The sequence below is a fragment of the Erythrolamprus reginae genome, chromosome 1 (genome assembly GCF_031021105.1).
Source record: "Erythrolamprus reginae isolate rEryReg1 chromosome 1, rEryReg1.hap1, whole genome shotgun sequence".
Lineage (NCBI taxonomy): Eukaryota > Metazoa > Chordata > Lepidosauria > Squamata > Dipsadidae > Erythrolamprus > Erythrolamprus reginae.
The window spans coordinates 106,288,225-106,313,084 of NC_091950.1; the positions used below are offsets into that span (position 1 = coordinate 106,288,225).

General features: G+C 41.3%; 1 protein-coding gene across 5 annotated transcripts in view; it reads left to right on the forward strand.

Moving 5' to 3' along the window:
* The window catches only part of SHANK2 (SH3 and multiple ankyrin repeat domains 2), a 460,235-nt gene that overhangs the window by 368,437 nt on the left and 66,938 nt on the right, over positions 1-24,860 (forward strand). The window lies entirely within an intron of this gene.

Genomic DNA, 24,860 nt, shown 5'->3' on the forward strand with positions numbered 1-24,860 from the left:
TTTATATTAATTGATTTTTAATCATCAATACCAAATTACTATTGTACACTGTTTTATTGTCGCTGTTAGCCGCCCCGAGTCTCTGGAGAGGGGCGGCATACAAATCCAATAAATAAATAAATAAATATGATCTAGTTTATTGTATTTGGAAAATGATATATGCATATTAAGTTGTATTGAAGGTAGATAAAGTTGTATGTTGAATGTGGAGAAAAATAAACAAATATTAAAAGAAGCTAGAGGTATAACAAGCAGGAAGAGGGAGATTATGATCCCACTATATAGAATGCTGGTGAGACCACATTTGGAATACTGTGTTCAGTTCTGGAGACCTCACCTACAAAAAGATATTGACAAAATTGAACGGGTCCAAAGACGGGCTACAAGAATGGTGGAAGGTCTTAAGCATAAAACGTATCAGGAAAGACTTAATGAACTCAATCTGTATAGTCTGGAGGACAGAAGGAAAAGGGGGGACATGATCGAAACATTTAAATATATTAAAGGGTTAAATAAGGTCCAGGAGGGAAGTGTTTTTAATAGGAAAGTGAACACAAGAACAAGGGGACACAATCTGAAGTTAGTTGGGGGAAAGACCAAAAGCAACATGAGAAAATATTATTTTACTGAAAGAGTAGTAGATCCTTGGAACAAACTTCCAGCAGACGTGGTAGATAAATCCACAGTAACTGAATTTAAACATGCCTGGGATAAACATATATCCATCCTAAGATAAAATACAGAAAATAGTATAAGGGCAGACTAGATGGACCATGAGGTCTTTTTCTGCCGTCAGACTTCTATGTTTCTATGTTTCTATGTTTCTAAACCAATTCTGTTGATGTTTCTTTGTAGGGTACTTTTGCTTAATTGATTATAACCTGTAAACAAAGCAAAGTTTTCTTAACATTTGAGCAATAGAAAGGCTATCTACATCTTTTATTTCATTTATTCGTTCTTTCCTTTCTTCCTTTCCCAAGTGTTTTGATTACTTTATTTGAATATTAATTCCAGCTGGTTTAATGTTACATCAGCATATCTATACAGCTGTCTTATGCAGAACATCAGCATAGAGGGACAAAAAGAGTTTGGATAATTGCTTCTCCACTAAATACATATTTCATGCACAGCTCCACAGAAGAGATGAAAAAACACTGCAGTATCTACCTCAGAAGCTTATTGAGCTGGAATATTCTCTCTTCACCCTCCACAAAGAGCCTTAACACCATGTGACTTATAGGAAGCATACAGACATGTTGATATTTGTTTATTAACATATTTTTTATCAAGTTTTTATGATCGTTGATGATACTGCCAAGCTGCCTTGGATTTGAATCCTGAGATAGTAGGAAGAGACAGAAGGATTTATAAGACTTACTCTGACTTCTGAAAGAAGAAAGCCATTATATGATGATCACTGGTATTTATCTGTTTGTTTGCTTGTATACCACCTTTATTATTTTTACAAATAAGTCAATGCATTGAACATATCCCACATGCCTTCCTCCTTCTATTTTCCCCATAACAACAACTTTTGTGAGATGGCTTGGGCTGAGAGAGACTGACTGGCCCAAAGTCACCCAGCTAAGGCAGGACTTATACTCATGGTTTCCTGCTTTCTTGGCTAGTGCCTTAAGTGTTTGACCATACTGGCTCTATTGTAATGAGTACTAGTATATTTTTTTTTAATAAGTTTTTTTTATTAATTTTTTCCACAACAAACAAACAAACAAACAACAACAACAAAAACTTAAAGAAAAAGTGTCCAACACCAATAACCCCTCCACCATTAGGGGGTTCAGTTATTTACAGTAAATTTCAATTTCTTCCTTGGCTCCGGTTTACATTCCTTTACATACAAAGAGTGATTGAAGTTTATTTTTCACATTGTCGTCAAATATTCTACGTAAAATATAATCTTTCACCTTATTCCATCGTGCCATCAGCTTCTCCGATTTATTTTCATCACAGTTAATTATTCTTGATTCCGTAATTTCAAAGTGAATGTGGTCCACCATGTACCAGTACCAATTTTGGATTGTCCATTTATTGCTGTCCTTCCACCCTAATACCACTACTGCTTGTGCACTTTCCAAGGCTGCTGTTTTGATTTCTCTAAATTCTCGTAATTCCCCATGTTTAACTAGTATTGCTAATTCTTTCGTGATTATCCAATTAATGTTTAACATATTGTTAATTTCATTCTGTACTTCCTTTCAAAAATTTTGAACTTCAGCACATTCCCAGAGCATATGCATAAAAACTCCTTTTATTTGGCAACCATGCCAACAGTTTCCTTTTCCTTTCCTCTGGAAGTGTGCTAGTTTTACTGGCGTGAAGTACCATTTGTGTAAGATTTTCCTTCTCATTTCTCTAATTCTTGTGTTCTTTATCTTATATGTAATGAGTACTAGTAGTACAGACTAACTCCACGAACAAATAAGCAGAATACATGCTTACCAAATAACACACCAAAGAACATCACCAAAATATTCATGAATATACAAATGGTTAGACTGATTAATGTATTCACAGTTGGGTTGAGAAAAATAAAAGTATATTTGTACTATGTGGTTTGCCCTTACCTTCTTTCTAGAATGTGAGCCCCAGTAATCCAGCTGTTGTTGTTTTTTTGCTTACAACGGGACTAGACTTCTCATTGCTAACTTGATGCCTTCACTGCTAAACTGAACTGGCTCTTGAACACATCTATACATATAATATAGGAAAATGGGAAATGTAAAGGAAGCCAACTGTCTTCATTAGGAAAAAAAATCTTACATGCATCTTAAAATGATAAATGTTTTGGAACAATAAAGAGTAACTGACAGCATTAGTAGAGAATTTTTTATCTGTAAGATTTCTTTCCAAAAATATTGAAACTGTTTTTAATAAGCAAGGTTTTTTTAAATGAAAATTTATTGTATATTTTATAATATGTTGATGGAAAAGGGAAATCTACTGTAAGGTCCCAAAATATACTTGAGTCACCAGAATGCCAAGAAGAGGCTTGGAAAAAATATCAACTTTTATTTGTACAAAGAAGAGTTGTGTAGTCCATACCACAACGTACCGACAAAAAGCATGCAGTGGAAGGCCACACCTTGGGAAAGTATGGCATCCTCCAGGAGACATCTGCCCCCCGGCCCTTGCCTTCCTTGTAACCCTGCATTGGCTGTGCAGCAAGAAACAGGCCGCTGAGTGCTTAGCAACACAGGTATTTGCCTTATGTAACCCTGCCAAACTATGACATGCCCCGCTTCTTGAGATATCCACCAGGCATGCAGTTGTAGAAAAAATTCCAAGATAACAGAAGTTAGATCACTGATAGAAGCAATGGCAGAGGCAATTCCAATGCTTAGCAAAGTAATTGTTACAGAAGCAAAGCTGCAACTCAAACCAATTCTACTGAGTCTAATATTATGTCCTATATCCATGATGGCGAACCTATGGCACATGTGTCACAGGTGGCACGTGGAGCCATATGGGAGAGCATGTGAGACTTCCATGTTTCAGCTATTTTCAGCCTTGAGAAAGGCCGTTGCGTCCTCCAGACACTTTATGAAATCTTCCCTGAAGCTTCTGAGGAAAAATAAATAAATTCCCAAATGGACAAACAGGAAGTTTGGAAAAATCCCCTTCCGGTTTTCCCGTCAGGGCATTTTTTTCACCTACCAGCAGTGGTGGGTTCATACCAGTGTGGTCCGTAGTGCAGTTTTCAGCTATCTTTTTCTGACATCTTTTGAGAAGGAACTCCTCAGCTGTTCTTCAGACGAAGACATTAAGACACCAGAAAAAAAATAGCTGAAAATTGCATCAGTGGGTTCATACCAGTGCAGCATTCCATCCCACACCAATGAACCCACCACCAATGTTCCCTCTATTTTTTTGTGTGTGTGGGCGGAATAGTATAGTGTCGGAGCAGCACGTTTTCATGCCTGAGCACCTGAATTATTTTTCACAGATGTCACCCAAGACAACAACAAAATCAGTGCTGTTTGAAACCCAAAGTTATGTTTATTCAATCTACCCACATAATTAAAAATGTTATACATCAGTATCACTTATAATACTGCAAGTCTGCATCTGCAATATTAAAATACTGTATGGTATTTAGGTTAATGAGGTGGCAGAATTGAAGAGCTCCCGCTGGGCAGTGCGGGGAGGGGAAGGCGACTGGCTACAAACGGCTATGCAAAGCTCAGCTGAAAGGAGTCATCAAGACTGCGCGGCACTTGAAAGTCCTGCGCTAAACTTTGTTTTCCTGTGAGCAGCCGTGCAGCTGCTCACCTTAGAGGGAACAGCGCCCATCACTGCCTACCAGCCTTCAGAAAGACATGTGCATGGGGGGGGGCAGTGTGGGGGGTGCATATGCATGAGGTGGAGGGAAGGGTTGTGGGCATGTGCACGCATGCTAGCACCCCCCTCCCACCCTTTTGGCATGCAAACCAAAAAAGGTTTGCCATCACTGTCCTATATTCTACCTATTCTATTCTTATTATGCCCTTTCATTACTTTATTTGATAACTGGTTTATAATTTATTATAAAATTGCATTTTATAATATACTTCACCAAACCTGCTGCATAAAAATGTAATCTGGACTGGCCATAATTTTACTCTACCCCGATATTCATTTCTTTCTATTGATTACTGCCAATGTTTATAATTAAATGGACTGTTTATTATTGTTTTACGTATGCTATCTTTTTGTTAGTAGAAAATATTTCTGCTAATGGAATCTGCTCTAGAGTACTCTTCAATCTTCCTGCAAAATCATGCTCTCAAGTGCTTTTGAACTGTCCAGACTCTATTTAGAGAGCAATCAAAGGCTGAATAGAGGACAGATAAGCAAAAAATCCTATCACACTAGCAAAAGCGATGATGTTAGAACATGTGTTTTGTTATTATATGTACATAAATAGAACAAATATAATTGTTGATTCAGAAACATGTGCTTATTCTTTCCCTTGTTTGAAGTTAATTGTATCTGTGATGTGATCTGTTAATTGGGCTGTGATGCTGCTTAGAAGAACTCTGGCTCCCCATTATGCCACTCACTCTATTTTCACACTCATTTTAGGTGCTAGAGAAAAAAATATTGTGCTGCTCCTGCTCAGTAGATCATTTTGCTTCCATGCTGGGTCAGGAAAATAAGTATTTTCTTCCTGAAAAGCAAAGAAAATCAGGTGAATGTACTAAATGAGGAAAGAGTGAAGTATCATAATTAGGAACAATTGATCTGAATTACATCCTTTTGTTTTTATTGATCTATAAATTGATCAGTATCCTGAAAAATTATGACGTGCAGCTGATTTCTCTGTGATTTTCTAAAGTAAGTTGTCAATGCAAGTTGGATTATATAAAATTAGGTGACCTTTGTGTGACAAGTAGTTCAGCATCGTGCATTCTGATAGCAATATTGGCAAGAAGGAATTTATTGTAAGAGGGGTTTTGGAGATACAAGATTTTCTTAATACACTAGCTTTACTGAATGCAGAATTTGAATACTTCGCTTTGGAGCAAATTTTCCTAAGGGCAAACAGCAATGTCTTGGGTGCGGTTAAGTGAGGCAATAGATTCATACACCCAAGGAGATCAAGCATAAAATGAACATTTTGTAGACTGCTTCATGCTTGAGTTTTGCTTGTAACGTTACAAACAAGTTAGGCAACGTTAGATGTCCAACCAATTCATCACATTTTATAGTTCATGACATTTCATTTAGGATAACATTTTATTTTCAAATAAAATGTGGAGTAAAGAATAGGTTCTCCACCCTCTCATGAATGAGCCTAGCTGTGACATGCATGAAAAATTTAATTCTGTAAACTGCAAGTCAGTATAATCAACTGAAGTAATCTTGTGATGTATGTAAGCAGCTTCCAAGGACAATGAAAACCTCAGTATATTGAACCTTGATACAATTTGATTTTGTTGTAGTGGTTCTGTTTTGATCACTGACCATCAAAATTTATATTCAGTACGAAAATTAAAGTCCTCTTATTATTCAATAGTTTTACCAATATCTTCCTTCCTTCCTTCCTTCCTTCCTTCCTTCCTTCCTTCCTTCCTTCCTTCCTTCCTTCCTCCTTCCCACCCACCTGCCAAAGAATAAGTAGGATTTAAAATGCTACCACAAATATATAAACATAGCGCCAATACCATTAAGAAGATATAGATATATAAGATTTCAAAGACAGTAATAAATACAATTATATCTATCTATGTAAGAGGTGTCCTATTTTATAAAGCGATATATAATGCTAACAATGACAATACAAATAGCTAGGGAAGATATAGATCACAGAATTACTAAAATCTAAAAGTATTTCAGCATTAGTTACATCACTAATGCTCAGTTTGAAATACTTGTAGATTTTAGTAATTGTAATATTATGGAGGAGAAATTTAGATCAGGCATCAGTGGTGGGTTCCTACTGGTGCGGTATGTGACTTTGCATCGGTACTGACCGCCAGATTGCGCATGCGGAAGCAAAAACTTTTGTGAGAACAAATCAAAACCACACTGTCTTGAGAATATATATGCAATTAATAAACTTTATAATGTTGCACAATACCAAGTAGATCTGAAAATATGTAATACAATGGCTTTGTAATGAGTAGCAGCAGGAATAAGCTGGATCTGTTGTTACCCCTTTGCCGAAGGCTGAAAGAGCACATAAAAGAGATTATATACATCAACGACCCCAGATGTTACCCCACTGACTCACCAGGAAGTTTCTACACAGCAGGCAATTGCTGAGCCATCAAACCACACCCAGCCACCAGTATTTATAGAAGGAAGGCAGCTTAGGTCTCGCAGTGTTCGCCTTAGAACAAGGACAGAAACACCAGCCTGAAGATGATGAATGGGACCTCATCGAAACGTCGCCAGAAATTTCCAAATCCTACACGGGAAGCAACCCGAATATACCAAGACCGTCATACCTGTACCCGTGAAAATCTACGAATATATATATATATATATATATATATATATATGTGTGTGTGTGTGTGTGTGTGTGTGTGTGTGTGTGTGTGTGTCAAATGTTTTTTTAGCTGGAAACATTTAACACATACAGAATATAGTTGTCGGCTATAAATAAATTAACTGCCTTGAAATGGTCCTGGGTTGGGCCTAGAGGCAAAAAGGAGCTGTGACGTTCCTTCAATATACCAGGGTGATCCGACATAAAAAAACAAAAACAAAAAACATACATGCATACATACATACATACATACATACATACATACATACATATATATATATATATATATATGATGGTCTTGGTCTTGGAAATTTCTAGCAATGTTTCGACGAGGTCCCACTCGTCATCTTCAGGCTGGTGTTTCTGTCCTTGTTCTAGGGCGAACACAGCGAGACCTGAGCTGCCTTCCTTCTATAAATACTGGAGGCTGGGTGTGGTTTGATGGCTCAGCAATTGCCTGCTGTGTAGAAACTTCCTGTTGAGTCAGTGGGGTAACACCTGGGGTCGTTGATGTAGCTGAGATATTCTGATTAGTTAATGGTTGTAGATTAGGCGTGATATCCTGAGTAGTTGGAGCTTGCAGGCTACTTGATTTTTTTTTTGCAATATGTGTTCTGAGTCTGATTTCTGTCGCCAGAAATTTCCAAATTCTACACGGGAAGAAACCTGAATATATCAAGACCGTGATATATATAGATAAACCAGTTGATCCTATATCTAGGAAGTCATCCTAAAAAAAAGGTAATAAATGTAAGAATCTCTAGACACAGAGAGACTAGAATATTACAATTTGGTATTGTTGATTTGTTTTTGGTTTATGCACCTTTAAAGGGAGTCCTGGCAATTGCTTGGATTAGTCCCTGCAGTGTTCTTGGCAAGATTTTGGAAGTAGCACAGTATTTCATGATATAATCCATATTTGCCCTAGCAAGATTTTTCTGACTTGTCATGTATACATGCTGAGCCCATCGAAGGTTCTGTTTTCTTGTGTTTTTAATTTACTTTTTGAAATCAAACTGCTGTCATGTATTTGAGCAGAATGTAGCATAGTTTAAGAATGCCAGTAATAGGATAGAAATTGTATGTGGAATTAAGAATTTTTTTTGTAGTTCTAAGGGGAAATATTTCATGAAGATATTGTAGTACACTTGTATTATTTTTAAAACAAGAAAAAAGTCAAATGTTGGGCAGCTAAATAGAATGAAAACCATTCACTTCAAAAGACACAATGACATATCTTTGTTCTTCTGCTGATCTACCGAGGAAATAAAAGTTATTTAAACTACAGTACCTCAATTTTCCGAGAATATGTTCGTTGCCTCAGATGTAGGAGTTTCTGGGGGTTTTATATTATACATTTTAAATGCTGTATGTCACTTGACGTCATTGTGTTTGAGCTCTATAGTCGTATAAATCTATTTAATAAAAACAAAAAACAAAAAGGCAGCACCATATCTTTTTATATTAGTCAAGATTTTTTATTATATGGGGATAGTGTTTGTATTTGCATAATAAAACATACATCTAAAGCATTGCTTAAATAATGAAACCTTTAACATTTTATACAGTTGTGTAATTAAAATATTTGAACTATTGACTTTTCCAGAGTATGGCTTGCATAGAATAGTAAAATAGATTATTCCAAGAAATAAAGTTCCTTTTTTAGTTTTTGGATGCCTAACAACTTTATTGCTTGAGCTCCATTACAGTGGAGTTTTTTATACCACCACCATCCGCCCCCCAATTTTTTAAAGGATGGAGTAGTGCAGGAAAGTTTGAAAATAGTCTAATAAATAATTGTGATGGAGTCAGAAGTAAAAGACGGGAAATGGACATTTGGAGATAAGAAAAATTGGAGAAAGTGACAAAGATGAGTATTCTTGGAAAGAAATGGAATGCAGAAAAGGACTCAAACATATAAATAGAAGAAAAGAAAGAAGTAGAAATGGAGAATCAAATAAAGGAAAACATTGGAATTGAGAACACAATAACTAAGAGACAGAGGATCAAAATAAATGATTTGTGCAGGTGCATCTGCAACAATACTATTTTGCAGAACTATTTATTAATTATAGAAACATAGAAACATAGAAGATTGACAGCAGAAAAAGACCTCATGGTCCATCTAGCCTGCCCTTATACTATTTCCTGTATTTTATCTTAGGATGGATCTATGTTTATCCCAGGCATGTTTAAATTCAGTTCCTGTGGATTTACCAACCACATCTGTTGGAAGTTTGTTCCAAGGATCTACTACTCTTTCAGTAAAATAATATTTTCTCATGTTGCTTCTGATCTTTCCCCAACTAACTTCAGATTGTGTCCCCTTGTTCTTGTATTCACATTCCTATTAAAAACACTTCCCTCCTGAACCTTATTTAACCCTTTAACATATTTAAATGTTTCGATCATGTCCCCCCTTTTCCTTCTGTCCTCCAGACTATACAGATTGAGTTCATAAAATCTTTCCTGATACATTTTATGCTTAAGACCTTCCACCATTCTTGCAGCCTGTCTTTGGACCCGTTCAATTTTGTTAATACAGTGATCCCTCGAGTTTCGCGATCTCGATCTTTGCGAAACGCTATATCGCGATTTTTCCACCCGATGACGTCACTCTCTTCCTTCCTTTCTCATCTTTCTTTCTCTCTCTCTCTCTTTCTCTCTCTTGCTTCTTCCTCTCTCACACTCTCTTCCTCCCTCTCTCATCTCTTTCTTTCCTTCTCTCTCTTTCTCTATCTCTCCCCCTCTTGCTGGCGGGCGGCGGGCGAGTGGGGGCATCAGCGAGGAGCCGGGGTTTCCCCTTTGCGTGGGCGGCTGGGAAACCCCGATGTTCGTCTGCTCGCTGCTGCTGCGCCGAGCAGATCAGCTGCTGGGCGGCCGAAGGAACCTTCCCTGGGTCTTCCCCCTCTTGCTGGCGGGCGGGCGAGCGGCGGGCATCAGCGAGGAGCCGGGGTTTCCCCTTTGCGTGGGCGGCCGGGAAGACCCAGGGAAGGTTCCTTCGGCCGCCCAGCAGCTGATCTGCTCGGTAGCGCAGCAGCAGCAAGGAGCCGAATCGGGGTTTCCCCTTTGCGTGGGCGGCGGGGAACGCAAACTTCACCATCTACGCATGCGCGGCCATAGAAAAAAAGGGCGCGCATGCGCAGATGGTGTTTTTACTTCCGCAACCCTACATCCCGAAAAATCGATTATCGCGAGGGGTCTTGGAACGGAACCCTCGCGATAATAGAGGGATCACTGTATCTTTTTGTAGGTGAGGTATTATGAAATGTCATATCAAATTTAAAAATTGGGGAATTCTATCAAGCAATCCAACTTAGTGAAGCAAATGTGATTAATTTTAGTTTTTATTAGTGTTATATTACTTTTTTATGTAGAGGTATATAAAGTGAAAGTACTTCATTTGATGAGTGAGTCTGCATATGATCTATGTCCCAAAGTAACTGTTAATAAATTACTCTGATGGAAATAAAAATATGTGGATGTTTAATGGCGGTGTTTTGCAATATTTTTCACAGGCTTCCCCACATTTCTTGTTTCATTAGTAGACTAAGAGTATCATTTCCTAAACTGCAACTTGGGTTGCAGCCTTCTGCTGGCATTATTTTTCTGCTACAGCAATTAATATATTTTCTAAGTAGTTTCAGTTGTTAGCTGATTATATAATTATTTTTATTTATTTGTATTTATTTATTTTGTCCAATACACAATGAGGGTTTGAGTGGGTATACTGTATATCTATATACACATAGTAAACCCATTATGGTGGGTTTCTTAACTTTGTCTTTTAATATTTGATTTATATTGTATTGTTATTGTTCTTGTGAGCTGCTCCGAGTCCTCGGAGAGGGGCGGCATACAAATATAATAAAATATTATTATTATTATTATTATTATTATTATTATTATTATTATTTTGTCCTCTGGAGCAGTGTTTTTCAACCAGTGTGCCGTGGCACACTAGTGTGCCGTGAGACATGGTCAGGTGTGCCGCGAAGCTCAGAGAGAAAGAAAGCAAGAGAGAGAGAGAAAAAGACAGAAAGAAAGCAAGAGAGAGAGAAAGAAAGCAAGAGAGAGAAAGAGCGAGAGAGAGAGAAAGAGAACAAGAGAGAAAGAGAACAAGAGAAAGAAAGAGAGAGAGAAAGAGAGAGAAAGAAAGCGAGAGAGAGGGAGGGAAGGAGAGGGAGAAAGACATAGAGGGATGAAGGGAGGGAGAGAGAAAGAGAGCAAAAAAGAGAGGAAGGAAGGAAGAGAAAGAAAGAGGGATGGAGAGAGAAAGAAAGAGGAAGGAAGGGAGAGAAAGAGGGAGGGAGAAAGAAATAGAGCGAAGAGGAGGAAGAGAGAGAAAGAATTTTTTTGTCCAAACTTTTTTTAGCCGCCCCCCCCCGCCCCCCCGCTCAATGTGCCCCAGGGTTTTGTAAATGTAAAAAATGTGCCGCGGCTCAAAAAAGGTTAAAAATCACTGCTCTGGCGGCTTCAGGGAAGCCTCCTAAAGCCTCTGTAGGGCAAAAACGGCCTTCCCCAAGAATGAAAATCAGATGGTGCTACAGCTGACATAGGGCAATGCCTCACATGCCTTCCAATATGGCCCCGTGTGCCGCCTGTGGCAAGTGTACCATAAGTTTGCCATCATGGCTCTAAGGCATTTATCTAAAAGGCTTACTGTAGAAACTTTTTAAATGTGTTCCAAGATCAGAATAGACCATTGAGATGCTGACTATATGCTTGAAGTTTTGTTTTAAAATATTTTTGGAATAATATATCAAAAGACATTAGTGTTGGTTTTAGAAAGGTTGAAATGGTTGAAATGATCAAATGAATTTGATTTAAGACTCTGAAGTTAATTTAAGTAATCTTTCTTGTGGGAAATTATTTTTTATGTTTGGGGACAACTTGAAGATTAGACACTGAGTGCATTAAAAGAAATAAAGGTATCAATGGCTTTTTAAAGAGAAATCTATGATGAATACGCTCAGGAAATAATTATAAAAGTATCTGCTATTATGGAAAAATTAGAAGGTGTTACCAAAGATGAACAAGTTCTGTTGAATAAAATTTATTTGAATTTGTATTGATACTCTACAATGGATGTACAAAGGAAAATGGCTAAAATTTAATAATTTAAAAGACAGAAATATTTCAGAAAAGTGTTGTGAATAACTTATCTTCAATGGATCTACAAAAGGAACTTGTTGAAGCTGTCAAGAATTTTGTGTGAAGAGACAGTAAAAATAAGAATCCATGATTACAAAATCGATATTCCACTTTATAGTGGAATTACAATTCCGAGAGAAGAAGCAAAGACAGTATGAGAAAGGTTAGGACTTCAGTTGGGGGCAACTTTTTCTTTTTTGAAAAAAGTTTTTCTTTTTTATATATTTTACATTTTGCAGAATGTGTTAGTTTTATCTGTATAGCGTAATCTTCAATAAAATTGGTACAAAATTGTTGGCAGGATTTTTTGGGGCTCTGATTTTCTACTCCACTTTTCCCCCCATTTCTCAGGAGTTTTGAAAGTTTTAGATCATTTTCCTGAAATTGTGTCAGCAATTTCTTTCAACATCATGTTGTACAAGTCACCTGTTACTTTGAGGAAATACACCAGACTGTTTGTGTGGCATGTTCAAAGCTGTCAGCGCTACCCCATATTTCCTTTAGATATGTGTATTCTCCATTGTGTGCCTCCTCACTGTCTTATAATCCTTTCCTATCCAGTAATACTGGTGACTTCATCCCCAGCCCGTTTTGCGGCAGGGCCAGGGAGACACGGCTCTCGGCAGCCGCCATCTTGTTTTCGGCCGAGATCTCGTGAGATCTCGCGAGATCTCAGCCAGCTCCTGGGAGGCTTCAGCCTTCCCAGTGTCATCATCCAGGGGCGGAGCCTGCAGCCCTATAAAAGGGCTGGTCAGGCTCCAGGGCCTCCTTTTCGCCCTGGATGACGACAAAGCGAAAACCCACCCGCCCGCCCTATCTTTCAGTGTGCCAATGGGGTCACCCTTAGGGGAGCCAAATAGGAATTTTTGGCGGTTGCGGTATTTTCTGCAACCGTTTTTTCGCCTATTCTACACTGCGGTGACGGAGGCGTTAGGGGGTGCTTCGCCCCCTGTTTAGGCTAATTGGCTTACCTTTGGTCATTTGGGTAGGCAGGTTAGGGGCGGAAAACTGGGTGGTGGTTAGCAACTGCATGTTCTCCGTTGGGCATCTTTGGGGATGATTGACAGGTTCTCTCCAAAGGCTTATGGTGGAAACAACCTGAGCAATTGGGGGGAACTTGTCTTTGGGTCCCGCCCATTTCTTTCCCCTTGTATGGGATAGACGGTGGGACCTACCACATGCAGGTGCATGACAGTGAGTCAGGTGAGGGCGTGGCCCCTCACCTGGATCAGCATGGAGCTATGCCCATAAGTTGCCCCGGAAGTTTTTCTAACGTCATTTTCCGCCCCAGAAGTAATTGTTTGACCCTGTGGGTCCTTGTTTAGGGTTATAGTTAATTTATGCTAATTTATTTAAATAAATTATGCAAATTTAATTAATAAAATGACCCATTTTAAATCCAGCTCTTGTGTCCGTGTCGTTACTCCGCCTCTGCTGCAAATGCAAAACAACCATTAATTTCCTTCTTGCTAGTTATCCAAGTATTGATGTGAACATTCTGAAGGGTGGGGGAGTGGACAGGAAAGAGAAACTAAAGTAAAATCATTATGAGGGAAACAAAAATTAAAGTTGTGAAACTGATTAGCCTTATCAATTTTGAAAAGGGAAATACATTCACAGTCATGTGATTTCCCACTTAGTGATTGCTTCACTTAATGACAGAAATGCTACTCCCATTTGTTTGTGAATAAACAGACTACCTGCATTGTTTGAGTAACTACTTGAATATTAATAATAATTTATTTCCGATATGTAACCTCCGTGGATCTATTTTTTATTGATCAAGCAGATTAATTAATGCGACAGCAGTGTAAGGCTTACTGCATTTTTGCCATGTTTTCCTCAATAAGAAAGAATGATCTTTCTGGGATGGATGGTTGGAAGGACAGACAGACAGAAAGAACAGATAGACAAGCTACATCTTATTAAGAATACCAGTACATTCCATTGGCATTGGACCAGAGTACCTCCGGAACCACCTGCTACCGCACGAATCCCAGCGACCGATAAGGTCTCACAGAGTTGGCCTTCTCCGGTCCCGTTGACTAAACAATGTCATTTGGCGGGCCCCAGGGGAACAGCCTTCTCTGTGGCAGCCCTGGCCCTCTGGAATCAACTCCCCCCGGAGGTTAGAACTGCCCCCACCCTCCTTGTCTTTCGTAAATTACTCAAGACCCTCCTATATCGCCAGGCATGGGGGAACTGAGACACCTCGCCCAAGCTTTTATATTTTATGTTTGGTATGTATGTGTTGTTTGGTTTTAAATGATGGGGTTTTATATGTTTTTTCTCTTTTAATATTAGATTTGTTCCACTGTAACATTGTTTTTATTATTGTTGTGAGCCGCCCCGAGTCTTCGGAGAGGGGCAGCATACAAATCTAATAAATTATTATTATTATTATTATTATTATTATTATTATCTTGTGTAAATAAAATGTGCAATTATACAGTGTACTGTCAAAAATAATAAAAGGTATATAGCCGTGATGGCGAATCTATGGCATACGTCCCACAGGTGGCGCGTGGAGCCATATCTGCTGACACGCAAGCCATTGCCCTAGCTCAGGAATAGGCAAATTTGGCTGTTCTATGACATATGGACTTCAACTCCCAGAATTCCTAAGCTAGCATGATTGCTCAGAAATTCTGGGAGTTGAAATCCACAAGTCATAGAACAGCTAACTTTGCCTACTTCTACCCTAGCTCATTTCAACTGATTCCCGGATTGCACGGAGGCTCTATGTGAACGTTTTTGGCCTCTCTGAGAGAGGCCATTTTCACCTTCCCCAGGCTCCAAAAAGCATCTGAAGCCTGGGGTGAGTGAAAAATGGGCCACCAGAATTCAGGAAATGGGTTGTTTCTGTCCTCTGGACCGTCTCAGGGGGGAGGCCATTTTCACCCTCCCCAGATTCCAAGAAAGCCTCTAGAGCCTGGGAAGGATGAAATGCACAATTTACAATCTACCAGAAATGCACTGTTTCCCGCTTCTGCAGGCTTCAGAGAGGCCTGCTAGGCCCAAAAAGTGGAGAAAGGGACTTGTGCATGCATGTGCATGGGTGGGGGAGGCAGCATGTTTTCTGTGCATGCACAAGAGGCAGGGCACATGGGGGCCACCGTTCCCTGTAAGCTGCGTGCACACGTGCACCCCCCCAAAATACCCCCTGCGCAGCCTTTTCCATGGGCATGCGCTCCCCATCCCCCTGAGGTGCGGCAGTAGGAGGAAAGGGAGCCTCGGCCGCCCTTGCCTCCCCACGGTGCCTCTGGCCAAATGCGCCCCTGGCTTCTCGGCCCTGCCCCCCGCCCACCCGATCCGCCCCCTCTCCTCCTCCGCCGCCTCCTGCCTTGGGGTGCAACCTTTGCCGCGGCGGTGGCAGCTGCAGGACGAAAGCGCTGCCAGCCAGGGGGCTGCAAGAGACGGCTTTTTCTGTGGGCTTCGGGAATGCCCGCCCCGCCCCTCTCGCAGCCCCTTCGCTGGGAGCGCTTTGGTCCCAGACTTCCAGCAAGGGGGCTGCAGTAGAGGCAGGGCAGGCGTTCCCGAAGCGCTCGGAGAAAGCGCTCTCGCAGCCCCCTCGCCGTCGGTGCCTCTGTTCCGGAGCTCTGCCTCACAGCTGATCACCCTGCCACCACCCCACGCCGCTGCTGAGAGAAAGAGAGAAAGGTGGGGAGAAAGAGAGATAGCAAGAGAGAGAAGAGAAAGAAAGCAATAGAGAGAGAGAAAGAAAACAAGAGAGAAAGAGAGAGATGAAGGGGGGAGAGAGATAGCAAGAGAGAGAAGAGAAAGAAAGCAATAGAGAGAGAGAAAGAAACCAGAGAGAAAGAGAGAGAAAGATGAAAGGGGGAGAGAGAGATAGCAAGAGAGAGAAGAGAAAGAAAGCAATAGAGAGAGAGAAAGAAAACAAGAGAGAGAGAGAGATGAAAGGGGGAGAGAAAGATAGCAAGAGAGAGAAGAGAAAGAAAGCAAGAGAGATAGAAAGAAAGAGTGTGAGAGAAAGAAAGCAATAGAGGGAGAGAAAGAGAGAGAGAGAAAGACAGAGAGAGAGAGAGATAGCAAGAGGGGGAGAGAGAAAGAGAGAGAAATGACTCTTGATTTAAAGCATATGGTAAAAAGCACCCAAATAATAACAGAGGAAAAAAAACCCCAGCTGTTTGTGTGCGTTTGTGTGTGAACTCTTGAACCATTTCCAATAGCTCACCTCTAATTGGAAATGGTTCAAGAGTTCACACACACACAAGGGGGGAGGAGACAGGGATGGAAAAAGAGAAGATAATAATAGTAATAGATTTTGGTTTTGTTTTATTATTAATTTTCTTTTAATAAAAAAAGAAGGGAATTTTTTTCTTATTTATCTATCTATCTATCTATCTATATATATATATATATATATATATATATATATATATATATATATATTTATTCTTATGTCGGATAAACATAGCTTAAACAAGCTATAAACATTTAACATATATATATATATATATATATATATATATATATATATATCCATCCAGTCCCAAAGGGACTGTCGCTCAGACACTATACTTTTCCGCCCACACTGAAAAAAAATTAGAGGGAACATTGCTGGGGGCATTAAATTATGGATGTTGGCACTCATCCATGCACTTTGGGCATCCAAGGAAAAAAGGTTCGCCATCACTGGTACATAGTGTACTGCCAACAAAGGAATTCAAGAGACTGTTAACTTGGTAAGAAGATTGCAAGGGTAATTAAAAAATACCTTGTTCAACAATCAAAATATTAGAGCTAATTGCCAAAAGCCAAAATTGAAAATATGAAGAAGAATACAGAGAATGGACTAAAGTTTGGAAATTGCTGATGTAAACTGAAGCCATGGAAACCATAAACAGACTTTTTTTGTCTGTCTTATGAACAATTGTTAAGTCTGGGGTATCGTGTGGCAGATGCTTATCTATTTGAATTGTACAGTCCCAGAGCTTTGTCATTTCCTGTCACTTTTGTCTATTTTGTCTAGTTCGTGCTCATAGGCAAATGGTATTTCATGCAGATATTCCAGTGTACCATTGTTGCTATTTGATCACGCTGTTGTCTGTGAGCTTTTCTTGCAGAAGCTAATCAGGTGGTCCGCTGTTTCTTCAGCTTCTTTGCTTCTCTTCAGATTTGCTGTCTGTCTGTCTTTCAGCTTTGGCTTTGCATACATTTGTTCTTAAGACTTGGTCTTGTGCAGCAGAATTAGTCCCTTTGTCTGTTTCTTCCAATTTTTCTGCTATTAGTCATTGTCAGATCTTGCTGTTATCTGCTTTGCTTGCTAGGTTTTTGGTTTTTTTTTAATGTACTGGTTGTGTAATATTTTGTTTTGGAATGCCTCTTTTTATTCTTCACTTGGTCTTTCTTAGAGGCTAGTGGCAAGGAATTCCTGTGGTGCTCAGTAAGCCTTCATACAAGAACAGTTTTTTTCCGAACGCCATCACTCTACTAAACAAATAATTCCCTGAACACTGTCAGACTTTCTACTAAATCTACACTTCTATTCTACTAGTTTTTCTCATCATTCCTTTCACCAATTTCCTCCCATGTTGACTGTATGACTGTAACTTGTTGCTTATATACTAAGATTTTTATTAATATTGCTTCCTCATTGCTTATTTGACCCCTATGACAATCATTAAGTGTTGTACCACATGATTCTTGACAAAAGTATATTTTATTTTATGTACGCTGAGAGCACATGCACCAAGACAAATTCCTTGTGTGTCCAATCACACTTGGCCAATAAAATTCTATTCTATTCTATACTATACTATACTATACTATACTATACTATACTATACTATACTATACTATACTATACTAGTTTCAGTGCATCTTTTTCACTGTCCTTCTGATATTCTCCCAATGCACTTTTTTCCCTCTTCTACAATCTGGTGTACTTCCACCATGCCACGCCCACTTATTTTCTTTGGTAAATAGAGTCTGTCAACGTTGCTGTGTGCAACAAGGGCATGATTCATTATCATTATTTGTCTGGTCTTCATATCCAGGATTTTTAGTTCTGCTTGAGTCCAAATCGAGCCCTGTAACTAATGATTGAAATTGCCCAGGTGTTAATTGCCTTGATGATATTTCCAACACTGAGTTTGGATATTAAGATCTTCTTCACTCTCATGAAAGATTCTATTCTAACTTTTTTTTTCTTCAGTGTGCATGTATTGGCAGCTTGAAGGATGTCCAGGAATTGGTAGTGATTTCATCCAGACTCTTGATTCTGTTTCCATAAAGCGTCTTGGTTCCTTCACTATTTTTTTCTTCTTGGTGGTGAAAGTGGCACATTTGTCCAGTCCAAATTCCATTGCAATATTTTGACTATATATCAGTGTTGGCAAACCTTTTTTAGCATTGAGTGTCGAAACGTGTGTGTAGCTGCGAGAGCAATCATGGGCTTCCCTAAATATGCCCATGTTACTCCAACACTCCGCAGTCTGCATTGGCTGCCAATCAGTTTCCAGTCACAATTCAAAGTGTTGGTTATGACCTATAAAGCCCTTCATGACATCGGACTAGGATATCTGCAAGACCGCCTTCTGCCGCACGAATCTCAGCGACCGGTTAGGCAGGGCCGCCGATAGGGGGGTATTACTGGTAGTGGTGTACCGGGCCCGGCCATGAGGGGCCCCCGGTTTTGCCCGCCGTCGCACATGCGCAGTACCGGCCCTCTCTTGCCGGCTGCCTGTCTCACCAACGAAAAAGGCAGGTCCTATGGCCCTCGCGAGGCAGGACTCGAAGAAGCCCCGACGGAGCCTTAGGCAGCGCGGTCCTCCAGTCCCAGAGCGTGCGGCGAAGGTAGGAGCCCCTTCGGGGTGGCGGTTGCAACTTGCGCTTGTGTTAAATTTTGTTTCTTTCCTAAGCAGCCTTCTGTGTAAAAAAATCCATTTGGGAACGAGTCGTTCCCAAATGGATTTTTTTATACAGAAGGCTGCTTAGGAAAGAAACAAAATTTAACACAAGCGCAAGTTGTAGGCTTCGCAAGCGTGCGCCAGCGTCCCCCAAAAGGCCCCCCGTGCACCCTTTTCCAAGGGCGGGCCGCACGCACGAAGCCGCGGCCGCCCCCGCCTGCCGCCTCCCCCGCGCCTCTAGCCCCCTCGCGCCCCCGTGGCTACTTGCCGCTGCCCTCGCCCGCCCGTCCGCTCCGCCTCTCTTCCTTGCGGGCATTCTCACAGCGGGGGCCACCGCGCTCTCTCCATCTCCCTGCTAGCCTGCCCGGAGCATTCAAAGTAAGAGCGGTTTTTCTTACTTTGAATTTTCCGGGCAGCAGGGGGGTGGAGAGAGCGCGCGTCAGCCCACGCGCCCGACATTCCAGGCGCGTCCCCTGACCCCGGTTTCCTGGATTCCTGGTGGCGGCGACCGAGCCCTGACCAGTGGGCTCCCGACCGAGCCCTGCGGCGGGAACGAAGCGAGTGGGGCGCTCCCCGCCCGGCTGCAGCTCTTGTAACTCGGCCCGGGATGGGTGTGACTCTACGGGCTGCCCTCGTCGGGGAAAGAGAGGCGAGGGGAAGAGAGGGCCAGGAGGACACAGAAGGGAAGGGAGGAAAAATAGGGAGGGAAGGGAGGGAAAGACGGAGGGGAAGGAAGGGGAAGAGGGAGGAGAAGGAAACAGGAAGAAGAGATAGGTTGGTTGGAATGAAGGAAGAAGGGAAAGAAGGAGAAAGGGGAAGGGAAGGAAGGAAAGGAAAAGAGGGAGGGGGGAAAGGAAGGAAGGAGAGATAGGTTGATTGTAATTGAAAATTACAATTGAAAGTAATTGAAAATTACTTTTGCCAGCCTCCGGAGAACGAGAGAGAGTGAGAGCCACGACAGAACAAGATAGAGAGAAAGTGAGAGAGAGAGAGAGAGAAATAGGGGGAGAGAAAGAGATAGCAAGAGAAAGAGAACGAGAGAGAGAAAGAGTGTGAGAGAGAAAGCAAGAGAGAGAGAAAGAAAACAAGAGAGGGAAAGTGAGAAAAAGAAAGAGAGAGAGAAAGAGGGGGAGAGATAGAGAAAGAGAGAGAAAGAAAAGAGAGAGAGATCAGAGAGGAAGGAAGAGTGAGAGAGAGGAAGAAAGCAAGAGAGAGAAAGAGAGAGAGAAAGAAAGAGAGAGAGAGAGATGAGAGAGGAAGGAAGAGAGTGAGAGTGGAAGAAGGCAAGATAGAGAAAGAGAGAGAGAGAAAGAAAGAGAGAGAGGGGAAGAAAGCAAGAGAGAGAAAGAGAGAGAGAGAGAAATGAGAGAGAGAGAAATGAGAGAGGAAGGAAGAGAGTGAGAGAGAGGAAGGAAGCAAGACAGAGAAAAAGAGAGAGAGAAGGAAAGAAAGAAAGAAAGAAAGAGATGAGAGAGGAAGGAAGAGAGGAAGAGAGAGGAAGAAAGCAAGATAGAGAAAGAAAGAAAGAAAGAGATGAGAGAGGAAGGGAGTGAGAGAAAGAGAAAGAAAGAAAGAGATGAGAGAGGAAGGAAGAGAGTGAAAGAGAGGAAGAAAGAGAGAGAGAGAAGAGTGGAAGGAAGCGAGAGAGATATGATAGAAAAAAGGGGAGAAAAAAAGAGAAATGAGAAAATGATTGAGGCAGAGAATGACAGAAAAAAGAGGGAAACAGAGAGAGAAGTGATTCTTGATTTAAAGCATATGGTAAAAGCACTTAAATAATAACAGAGAAAAAAACCCAGCCCTCACCTGTTTTTATTAATAGTTTTGCTGGTTGTTTTAGTTTTAATAGTAATGGATTTTGGTTTTTTAAAATTATTATTGACAAAATTGAACGGGTCCAAAGATGGGCTACAAGAATGGTGGAAGGTCTTAAGCATAAAACGTATCAGGAAAGACTTCATGAACTCCATCTGTATAGTCTGGAGGACAGAAGGAAAAGGGAGGACATGATCGAAACATTTAAATATGTTAAAGGGTTAAATAAGGTCCAGGAGAGAAGTGTTTTTAATAGGAAAGTGAACGCAAGGACAAGGGGACACAATCTGAAGTTAGTTGGGGGAAAGATCAAAAGCAACCTGAGAAAACATTATTTCACTGAAAGAGTAGTAGATGCTTGGAACTAACTTCCAGCAGACGTGGTTGGTAAATCCACAGTATCTGAATTTAAACATGCCTGGGATAAACATATATCCATCCTAAGATAAAATACAGGAAATAGTATAAGGGCAGACTAGATGGAACATGAGGTCTTTTTCTGCCATCAGTCTTCTATGTTTCTATGTTTCTATTAATTTCTTTTAATAAAAAAGAAGGGATTTATTTATTTATTATTTCTATGTCGCCCAGTCCCAAGTTTTTCCTTATTTCTAGATTGCATTTCTTCTTGGTGATGTTCCGCCCATTGCTTCTTGTACTACCTTCAGGTGGCATGGAGAATAAATAGATGCCATCTGCTCTGTGGCAGCCCTTTAAGGATTGGGAAACTACTATTATATTCCCCCCTCAGTTTTCTATTTATTGAGCTAAACATACTCATTCTCTTAGCCCTTGTTCATAGGATTTAGCCTCTAGGCCAGGGGTGTCAAACTCAATTTCATTGAGGGCCACATCAGGGCTGTGTTTGACCTCAGAGGGCCGGGGGAGGGCTTGCCCAGGGTGTGTGGCCATGGTGGGCATGGCACCGGATTTGGGGGGCAGTAGTTTTAAAATGGCCGGGGGGGGGGCCCAGACACTTAGGCTGTATGGGGCCCCAAAATTCCTGATGGCGGCCCTGCGGTTAGGTCCCACAGAGTTGACCTTCTCCGGGTCCCGTCGACTAAACAATGTCGTCTGGCAGGACCCAGGGGAAGAGCCTTCTCTGTGGTGGCTCCAACCCTCTGGAACCAGCTCCCCCCAGAGATCAGGATTGCCCCCACCCTTCCTGCCTTTCGTAAACTTCTTAAAACCGACCTCTGCCATCAGGCATGGGGGAATTAAAACATCTCCCCCTTGCCCATGTAGTTTTTGTGTATGATTCGATTGTGTGTTTTTTATATATTGGGGTTTCTTTTTTGGACTTTTTAATCTAAAACTGTAACCTAGATTTTTAAATATTAGATTTGTTACTATGTATTGTTCTTCACCATTGTTGTGAGCCGCCCCGAGTCTGCAGAGAGGGGCGGCATATAAATCCAATAAATCTAATCTAATCTAATCATATGCCGGAAACTGGAAGAACAGCCGCCTGGAATGCATGCACATGCTGGGAAGATGATCTTCCAGTTTCCAGCATGTGCATGTACCCGGACAGCTGGTCTTTGCACGCATGTGCATGCCAGAAACTGGATGACTAGGTGGTCAGGGCACATGTGCGTGCCAGAAACTGAAGATCATTTTCTTGGTGCATGCATGCATACTGGGCGGCTGCCAAAAAAAGCCTAGCTGGGCTGCACAACCTGAGGAACAGGCGAATTGAATGGCAAGCAAGACCACATGGGCAACTGGAGCCATGAGCAGCGGATCAGCTTGCAATGGGCCTGGGATTTGGGGGGGGGGAGTTTTGCTCCTTGGATCCTTGGAGCAGCTTCTGGCCCTTGCGCAGTAAAGAAAACTTTTCACGAGTACATATTGCCTGACATTCACTAGAAGTTTTTCTTCACTGTCCAAGGTTTTCCCCTGCACACAATGGCTGAGAGATGCTCACATTGGAGCGCAATTTGGGGGGGGCAGGTGGGGATGGGGTAGGGTGGGCCACGAGAGGCACATCTTACTGGAGACTGGTAGCTCTGGATCTTATGGCTTTTTTGTGTGTGTGTGTGTTTTTAATATGTATTTATTATTTTTTTCTTTTTTTTTTAAAGTACAGTGATACCTTGTCTTACAAACTTAATTGGTTCCAGGATGAGGTTCTTAAGGTGAAAACTTTGTAAGATGAAACAATGTTTCCCATAGGAATCAATGGAAAAGCGATTAATGTGTGCAAGCCCAAAATTCACCCCTTTTGCCAGCCGAAGCGCCCATTTTTGCACTGCTGGGATTCCCCTGAGGCTTCCCTCCATGGGAAACCCCACCTCCAGACTTCTGTGTTTTTGCGATGCTGCAGGGGAATCCCAGCATCGCAAAAACGAGCGCTTCGCTGGCAACAGAAGTCCGGAGGTGGGGTTTCCCAGCAAAGGGAGCATCAGTGAAATCGCAGCATCACAAAAACATGGAAGTCCTCGAAAACCCACTTCCAGACTTCTGTGTTTTTGCAATTCCCCTGCAGCATCACAAAAACACAGAAGTCCGGAGGTGGGGTTTCCCATGGAGGGGAGCCTCAGGGGAATCCCAGCAGTGCAAAAACAGATGCTTCGCTGGTAACAGAAGTTCAGAGGTGGGCATCCCAGCAGCGGCGGTGGGTTTGTAAGGTGAAAATAGTTTGTAAGTCGAGGCAAAAAAATCTTAAACCCCGGGTTTGTATCTTGAAAAGTTTGTAAGACGAGGCGTTTGTAAGACGAGGTATCACTGTACATAGTCATATTTACAGATGAATCTACATCGTATATACATTCCTATCGACATTGTCTTCTAATTACTTTTAGATTTCTTGATGTTTTATTTAAATGCTTCTTTTAAGTTTCTTTTTTTTGTCCATTGGTACCATTTTGTCCAGGTTTCATAATAGTCCGATTCTTTTCGATTATTAAGTTCCATTCTCAATCTGTCCATCTCTGCACAGTCGTATATTTTCTTGATGATCTCATTGTCTTCAGGTATTTGCGGATTTTTCCAGTTCTGTGCAAATACAATCCTTGCAGCTGTTGTAATATGCAAGCTTAAATATTTTACATTTTTAGAATAGTTACCTCTCATAATACCCAATAGAAAAAATTCTGGCGTATATTCTATTTTTGTATTTATTATTTGACACAACCAATTATTAATTTTTTTCCCGTATTTTCTTGTCTCTGGACATAACCACCATTTTTTTAAGCTGCCTTTCCAGATGTGCTTGAAAACCTGCCAGGTTGCTTTGGGAGGGAGCAGTGACACAGCATCCCCTCTCCTCTGGGCAAGCGCAGCCTTGGAGTCTTGGAGCAACTCCTGGCCCTTGCACAGTAAAAAAAACCTCATGAGTGCAAGACAATTAACTTCTCACACTGTTGCTCCAAAGCTGCAGGCTCTGGTGATGCAGGCACACAGGGAGGGGGGAAACGCTGCACAACTGCCCCCTCTTGAAGCAAGGTTTCAAGCTTGGCTGGAGAGATGGTGTTTTGTTTTAAAGAAGACTCCAAAAAATCCACAAGATCCAGAACTGACATTTTCCAGTAAGATGCATGTCTCGTGGGCCTCCTGACCCATCTGCCATCTCCAAATTGTGGCCCACCCATACTAGCATCTCTCCCATCCTACCCACCTGCCACCCTGCTTCCCGTTTACCTTTCTGTAACGCACCTCGCTTCCCTCCCCAAACCTCAGGAGGCAGCCACAAAGCCCTTATGGTGGCAACAAGGGGAAAAGGGGGAAAAAAGCCTCGCCTCTGTCTGCTAACAGACGTCAAAGAGGAAAAGGCAGTAAGCCAGCGATCTGCCGGCTGCCTCAAAAAAAAGGCTCAGTAGTTCAATTAATGTAATTTCTTACAACCTTAGAAAGCATCTAAGAATTACTCGCAAACTCCTAAGGGACAAAGCCCATCCTGAAATGCCTCTGCATTAAACAATGAAGAGTTCTACATAAAGGGAAATGGTAGAATAGAGAGATGAATATAAAAGCCCAAACAGAGATGGGTTCCTACCGGTTATAACTGGTCCTTTAGAACCATTAGT